The sequence below is a fragment of the Harpia harpyja genome, chromosome 13 (assembly GCF_026419915.1).
Source record: "Harpia harpyja isolate bHarHar1 chromosome 13, bHarHar1 primary haplotype, whole genome shotgun sequence".
In the NCBI taxonomy this organism is placed as follows: domain Eukaryota; kingdom Metazoa; phylum Chordata; class Aves; order Accipitriformes; family Accipitridae; genus Harpia; species Harpia harpyja.
In genome coordinates, this window is record NC_068952.1 from 6,767,371 (window position 1) to 6,775,737 (window position 8,367).

The 8,367-nt window shown below is 40.0% G+C and overlaps 1 long non-coding RNA gene across 1 annotated transcript; it reads left to right on the forward strand.

Annotated features, from left to right (window-relative positions):
• The first annotated feature begins 1,223 nt into the window (after window positions 1-1,223).
• LOC128150505 (uncharacterized) lies at window positions 1,224-5,403 on the forward strand. The gene is made up of 3 exons (XR_008238072.1): window positions 1,224-1,613; window positions 3,244-3,346; window positions 3,944-5,403. It is a non-coding gene; the product is annotated as an uncharacterized LOC128150505 (long non-coding RNA).
• Window positions 5,404-8,367: the final 2,964 nt, after the last annotated feature.

The window sequence follows — 8,367 nt, forward strand, 5'->3', positions numbered from 1 at the left end:
TGTATGGAGTAACCAGGGGATAGACTGGGGTGCGGGGGGTGCCTCGGTACTTTGAAAAGCGGAAATTCCCCTCTCCCAGCAAAGGAAACGTGCTGCGCTTGAGAAGGCTCAAGAAGCAGTTGGCAGCTGTGTGCAGGAAGAGAAAATCATCTCATCTTGAACTTGAAAGCAAAACGCAGTTTCAAGTGAACACTTGAGCAGCAGCGTCATTGGCAAAGCTTACGGTTTGGGAAACCTATACAGTTCCTTCACTGAAATGTAAATATGTAGGTAAGAAAGCATTTAGAGAAAGGCCTTTCCCTGAGGTTTTCTTTTGAAGCAATATGAGAAGCCTCCCCAGATTTTGTGCATTTATGAATTAGACCTTTTTAAAGTGAGGGCTGCAGGGGGAAGGTGGAACTGCGAGCAGGGTTGGTTCAATAGCTGTCTACAAACCGGCTTTAGTGGCCTGAACATTGTAAGGTGTCTCCAGACACCTTGAATAGGAAAGTTTTTGCCGCCCCACCCTACTCCAAGCCTATGTGAGCCACCAGGACTACTGAAAAATATATTTTCATGTCAGCTGATGCTGGTTTATACTTTTCTCTTTGCACAGAAAAAAATTTCTCTCCTTCAAACTTGAACATATTTTAAAACCCCAGCTTTGAAGCAAGGCTTGAGGAAGCAGTGATGATCTCCTGATTTCTGTTTAGCCTTGCCTAGAGCCTATCTGCTTCAGCCTGCAAAAGCTGCCCCGGCTTTTTTGGCCATCGGTAGCTGCTCTGCGACTCCGTGGGGGTTTTATTTTTTTCTCCCTCTCTCAGATGAAAGCTCATGCGGTGTCTCAGTGCCGAAGTGGCAGGCGAACACAGGGCCATTGATGCACCTCCATGGAGCCTGAACTCAGCTAGTCCAGGAAACCGCTTTGCAGCCGGCTGCCCTGCACCACCACAGCTTCGCCAAAAGGCCAGCGCAATGTCGGCAAAGGTCGTAACTGGGGCAACGTGCTCCAAGTAATGTCTTTATATATAGCAGAGAGGACAGGAACAGAGAAGCAAGAAAGCGAATCGGGTATTTTTTTAGATTGCGGCGTGTTTTTCAGACTCGGTTCCCCAATCGCCTTTGCACTGCGAGGTCCTCCTGCCACGTGCTGTGTGCTTTCATCAGGAGCGTGTGTGTGTAAGATGAGTAACACCAATGCTTTGCAGGAATAACCTCCGAGCCACACAATAGCAGCTTCATCTTAGAGAAACAAAGGGAGAAAAAGGGAAAACAAGTCCAGTGCAGCCCGGTTTTATGCACTGCTAAGATCTGTGGGTCTTCCAGCATGTGGGCTTGGGCACCACCGCAGCTCTGGCCATCGCAGCAGGCGGGATCCATGCAGACCAGGTCAGCCAGAGACATTTTGAAGGGAAAGCACGCTTTAAAAGTAAATAGAGTGAGTCATGTTGCCCGTTGGCATAAACGCAAAGCACATAGGAGCAGGAAGCGTCTTTGTTTTTGTGCACTGGAGGGTGCTTTCAGGTCAGGTTATCGCCGAGGTACATTTCTGGCTAGCAAAGTAACGGCTTGCTCTAGCAGCGAGACCATCCTACCTGGCAGGGGGGAAGCAATTTCATGCAGTTCAATATCAGGTACCTGCGTCTCTGGTTTTTTTTGTATTTAACACTGTATTTAACAACGATGAATCTTAAACCAGAATCCTGCCACCTACTGCCCACGAAAATGCCAGATGTGTTGTGTGCACAGTAGTCTAATTCTGGCCTTAAAAACCTTGTTAAAGCTCTCTGGGACTGGTCAGCTCTGCACAGGCTGGGAAAAATATTTGTGAGCCGCCCGAATTGCCCTACTGGGAGTCTGAGCCAATGTACCGATGTCTGCGGCAACGCTAGCTTTCTTTGAGAACAAAGTGTAGTTTCCTCTTGTACGCTGAACAAATAAACATTGTGTGGGAATTGGTCATAACAGAAATACTTCTTTTTTTTAAATATCTGAGTCACTTGTTTCAGAACACTGACACGTTTATTGCTTGGGAATGCCTGCGACTGCTGTCTGAAACTTGAAAATTACAGAGGTGTCCATGGCGGGAATAGATGACTATTGCAATAACACCAGGGATGATTCCGCATTTAAAATTTAGCATAGAAGAAGCGTCTGAAAACCAGCAGTCTGCCTAGTGCCAGAATTAATTATGAATTTGGTTTTTAATATAGTTTAGGCTAGAAACCATCCTAATTATCTTTTCCCCTTTAATTAAATGAGAAGTCTGCCATTAGACTCTGCTTCCCATAACTCATGCTCTGGGCTCAGCTCATCCCGCCTGGCAAATGGGAGAACTGGAGAGAAATGGGGGAGAGAGACAGAAAAAGAGAAGTCTCTGAAGTATGCAACTATCTTTGCTGCTTATCTGTCTCCAGGTACTGGCTCACTGAAACTTTTCACACTAATATTGTCTTTCAGCTCTTCTGTTCCAGTTGTTAGCTGCTCACTGCTTAACTGAGGATTTGGACATGAATTTGTTGTTGTGTTACAAATGGTCCGCATATAAAGTGATGGTCAGAGTATAGACAAATAGACTTTAAAATGTAGGGAAGGAAAGTAAGAGAGATTTGTGGAAATGAGGGAGGTGTAGGCTTGTGTATGCAAATTCTGCCCTGAAGGGTTCTGATTCATTTACTGAAATTGCTTCTAACGAAACTAACTTTATGTGGATATTTTTTGTAACAAGAATTTTAGAAGTTGAGCAATGAACAATGCCTAGGAAGGATCACACATACACATTGAAGCTCTGCTCTAATACATATTACTAATACTTCTGAAAATGCGTAACTTGATGCATGTATGCTAGTTTGGTATTTAGAAATCTTTTCTAAAGAAAGAATGCCACATCCGAATGAATCTTCCATTTTTTTATTTGTTTCTTGCCAGCATCTGTTTAAACCCTCCATCTTCATAAAACACAGTGGAAAAATTAAGTACTTGTATATATTTTAACATGTTAGTAGAAATATAGCTGTTGAAGTTCAAAGAGTTAATTAACGTTTAAATTACTGGGTTTTTTTTAAATAATAAACAGGACTAGTTGAACAGGTTTAATCAGAGAAGAGGTCAATTTAATTGAGAGTAGATATGCAGAAATACCAGCTCCTAAAGCCAAGGTATGTGAACTCATCTTTTGTGAGATGCATCAAGCTGATTTCTTCATTTATCACTTCTGGTTTGGGCCTGCATGTTTCAGTGATTAGATTTTTTTTTTTTTTCTAGAATAAGAAGATGAGACGTGTGAGGATAGCAGCAGCACCACATGCAAGAGACTGAATATGAGTGCCATGTTAAATAAAATAATTTCTTTGGTGTCTGTACTCTGGTAAGAAATTTATCATCTATTCTACATATCGAAGTGTTAGAAATATTTGTTACAAATATTTGTCCAAATTTACACAAATTATATTCCTTAAATATTCCCCCCAGAAGTACAGTCTTTCCTGTTTTTTAATTCAACTAAAACCATAACAGTTAATCTTTAATACAATTTTGAAAACTGGCTGTGGGTACAATATTGCACCTTGATGCAGGGCCTTGCACACTACTGGCCTGTCCCAGCCTGCAGCCTCGCTGCTGATCCCTGCCTGGCTGAGCACTAGCAGCTCTGCCGCTTGGTCACTCTGGACCAGCAGTGTGTGGCCCTCTTCAACTTGTATGATAAAGCCTCTTAAATATTAGTTTCAGCCACTGCAGGGAGTTGTGCATATTGCCAGCCACAGGCATAAAAATCATGAATCGGTTGCAAAAATAAGGCTGGAGAGCTAACATTTTTGTTCACTCTTTATACATATGTATATTTTAAATATATATATATACACACACACATATACATGTGTATTTGTTTGGGTTGTCACTTCAAAGCCTTTGGGTTCTATCTGTTTTGCATTTGCCAAGGGTTTTGTTTGTTTGTTTTTCCCAGGTACCAGAGTGCCTTCATGATTTAGGGATGTAACACTCTTGACGTGCTATACATGGGGATTGAGGCCAAGTTTCTCCCTTCATCCAGGGCAGGTTGTCACACAGGAACCAGGGGAAAGTATGTTCTGTCCCTCCCATCCTGCAGAGATCCCAGATGGCTGCAGTGTTGGCTGAAGTCACTCTCTCCTTTGTAACCTCTTTCTGAAGACTAGAGGATACTGGTTCAAAAGCCAGAAGGCTTCTGTGAAACTGCTTGTGTGTCAGGGGGTGCCTGGGAGGCGAGAGTGGGGGTTTTTTGTATTTTAAAGTAATAAAGTTTTCCATCTTTCTCTAGAATTAAATCCACTTTCTGTTTAAACATTTACAGTTCTTTAATGCGCATACCTCTGACATGTCTTACAAACACTTGGAAATACTGTAGTCTGTGTTTTCCATAAGCCTTCAGAAAATCGACTGTTTCAAGGGCTTACTGCTGGACTAATTTCACAGTCGTGCTGCAAAAATGGGAAGGTAAGCGGCCCAGCAGAAGATACAGTAGCCAAAACTCTTATCTCAAGACCCATTGCTTGAAGAATAGCATCAACTTCCCTTAGTCAATAATGAGTCTTATTTATAAATTCAGATACAATACAGAAAGGAAGCTTGTTGCACTATTGTGGAGATCAAAGTTTCAATGCGTTTTTTTCTCCTCCTGTTTAGAGAACTGAAGTCAGTTTGCATGTATCTGTATCCCTCCCCTTATTGCTGAGCCCAGCACAGTTGATAGCCTTGGGCATTTTTTTAAAGCTGTTTCTAAAGATAAACATTTTGCAAAAATTCCCAGAATGCAAGTGCTCAACTTAAGTTACCCAGAGCCGTACTGTTTGTTAGCAGGCTGTTCCTTTATAGGGGGTTTTAAGTTCCAATTCGATGTATCATAAATTAATATATAATGAGAAACTTCTTCTATGGTCAAGGGTGGACTCCCTGCCTTACTGAGGTCTGTACAAACAAAACCTCTATTGATTTAGTTCAGTAACATTCAGAGGTTAATCCCAAATCTCCTGCTCCTTTTTTAAGAACCATTCTATCACTGAAAAAAATATGAATAAAATTCCATACACTAATCAAAACAATCCCCAAAGTCCCTGAGCACACTCACATTCCTTAATCTTCACAACAGCTTTAAAAAGTTGATTGTCCTAAGTTTTTCAACAGCACTTTGAGAAGCAGAGAGGATATGGGTTTTTGTCAATGTGCAGAATTCAGTCTGTCTTTTCTCCCAGGTTATGCTTTGTGATCTAAAATAGACAACGCATGTGTTCCTCACCGTCTACTTGGCTACAGCGGGTAACTGCTCAGCTGCGTGTGTCGTGAAGACAGCTGCCAGCTAGGTGATTTCTTCTTCTCATGCAAACAGTAGACGTCTTTTCACTAGACAGGCTAGGATGCTTTGATAATATGTAATTCTAGAGAGAAGGAGAAAGCATACAGTGTGTGTATATAGTCTATATAGTATATGCATATATAGTAAATACATGTAGTATGTCTATATAAATACATAGGCGTTTTTAACAGACTGTAACCCCCCCCCCCCACCTTACTACGAGTCTTAGGGGTGTTTTCTTCCACAGCAGCAAAGGGCTAATCAGGAGAGGAAATAGAAGCTGATTACCCCACCCACCTCTGAAGCCTCTGCTAAAGCCATTTATCATAACGTTTCTCACCCTTCTTGGGCTGGCAACTTTATAGGAGGACTCATTTTTGCAAACTTTTTATGTTTTTGCACCTATAAAAAAATAATGGTAAAATAACCCCAAAAGTAACAATAATACTTATCTTAAGCACAGAGATGGCTAGGTATGGTACGGATACATGGGCGTCCCCCGGACAGCTAGGCTGTTAGATCTAGCTGTGGCACTGAAAAAGATCAACACGACCAGAAATGTTGTAAGTATTTCAGAGCTAAATTTAGGGGAGCTCATGGTCAGCTCTTATTGCTACAGTGTGTTAAGGCTGTATTTCCTGAATATTGGAAACATTTGTATACTTTTCCCTTAATGCTGCAGAAGTGTTTTGGTGAATTTAAAGTGGGTTTAATTCTGTGAAAGATAGGTACTGGTGTCAGTTTTTTTTATATTTATATTTTTAAAAATCAAAATCTGCATCTTATTACATTGAAAGAGATTAGTAGATGGACAGAAACAGTGTAAAAATGAATGTAAGAACTTTATTTGCCCGGTCAATGAAAGTTTAGTTAATTTTTTGGTCTTTAAACTGTATTGGAATGAGAACACTTCTGAGATGGGATGTATTTTACTTGTCAACCACAAACATTTTCATGTAAAACAAAAAATAGGAAGGAAAAAATGCAAGATAGACATTGAATACACAAACATTATTATGTAACAATGAAAAATAAAGATCAAAGGATTTATAGTAAAATTTCATGTTTTAGGAAGCGTTTACAGATCATTAATTAAAAGAAGACAGGTTGGATATAATCTGAATTTAGTTCCATAGATTTGACTTATCTGAGGGCTCTACTGTGAAACCTGAGTTTTCATATGGCATTGAGAAAGCATACAGTTATGAGTCTCCAGATGTATTAGCTTAAATAGCAGTACACACAGTAATACCAGTAATTCATAATATCACAGGCAGCAGTAACCTGGTTAATAACAATTCAGGGGACTCGAATGGTCACCAATTCTGAACTGTAAGTCTTGAGATATTAACTCTAGTTAATATCCCAGTATTTTTTTTAAATATCTTTTAATAAATTAAAGATAGGTTAATATCTTGGGATACTAAATTGAGTGCCTCCATTCTTAGAGGGGTTCATGGCTTGGAGAGAGGTCCTCTGTAAAGACAACCTGTTCTCTCAAGGCCAGTCAGTACAACTGAACTTCCCAGGACACTACTTCAGTATATAACACCATGCAAGTAAGCGTAGCCTATAGAGGCCTTCCTAGCCGTTAATTAGAGACTTCAGTCCTGCAGAAAATCTCAAATTCCACTTTGACAACACTCAGATTTTACAAAGTACAGATAATACTACTCATTAAATTTCTACACAGCCAACTATTTTATATTTTCTTTTAAACTCAAGCACTTTTTTACTGCTAAGTGTGTGTCCCCTCAGGACTTGAGAATCATAACTCACGTCTGAAGCAATTTTTCCTGGCCCTTGCCGGTGGAGAGTAAAATAATACCATTTTTTGTTATTAGTATTGTTTTCCACCACTCTCCTGAGCCTTGTCACTGTTAACACCCACTGCCCAATGCTTTTTGAATGGCTTCTTCCCAAACCCCTGCCCCTCTTTCTACCTCCAGCTGAAGAGCATTTCAGAGACAGCAATCAGAGAAGGAGAGGTGGCAGGCAGCCTTGGTGGGACCAGCTCCAGCACCAGAGACCTCTTACACTTCTTACTGAAATCAAAAGGAGAACTGAGGGTTGAATTTTGAAGGATCAACATCTTACAGGGACACAGCTGTTGTAGCGTTGTCAGGCAGATGTGATATTGTAGTCCTTAATATTTATTGTTATAATGAAAGCCTGGACAATTCTTTTCTCAGTTTTATGTTGGGGGATTGAGATGCTTTGTGTGTAGATCAGCAAATTTCTCTGCTTCCGAGTCCTTTATACAGACACTGAAAACCTAACTTGCAGCAGGGCACAGGTACTATCATTTTGATGGGGATGGTTTGACTGGATTTCACATTTGTCCCATTTAATAGTTGACCTGTGATGGTCCCATAAATATTTCTGAAATAATCTCTCAAATGTATACCAATTATCAACAGGTTCACTGGCAGAATTGCAATAAACAGGTCTTAATGGCCCAGTAGCTTTCTAATCCAGGTTCAATAAACAATCCCAAACCCAAACCATTACTCTGAAGGCATGTTTATTCTCTAAATGAGATTGCAACTGAAAACCTTCATATTTAAGCATATTAATTGTAGGACTCTGTTGCCAACAGAATGAAGCAGGCTCATTCCAAGCATTAGCTGCTGTAATTAAGACATCTACTGAAAACAGTTCTTAACATTGTAATTGTAAACTGTGCAATAGTAATAAAGCAAAAATCTTAGCTGGAACCAAAAACGTTCATTATCTGAAGCCAGAAATGAAGCTTCAGTTGCATTCTTTTGCATAGTAAGTTATCAGATCTCTTTCAGATAAAAGCTGATTGCCTTAACACAACTAAAGAACAAATTTATTCTGACTGTATTTAAATCTATGCTTAAACATGACTCTGGTTTGATTGAACAACTTTTCATCTCATTTAGACACTTCTTGTTGCATCACGTAGTGAAAAATGTAATGAATGCATAAGAAAATACAACCTGACCTATTTGTTATTTAAAAAGGGGGGACACAAAATAAAATAAAAAAAATTGCTTGGGAAAATTAAAAAGTTCAAGGCCAAACTAGGCAGA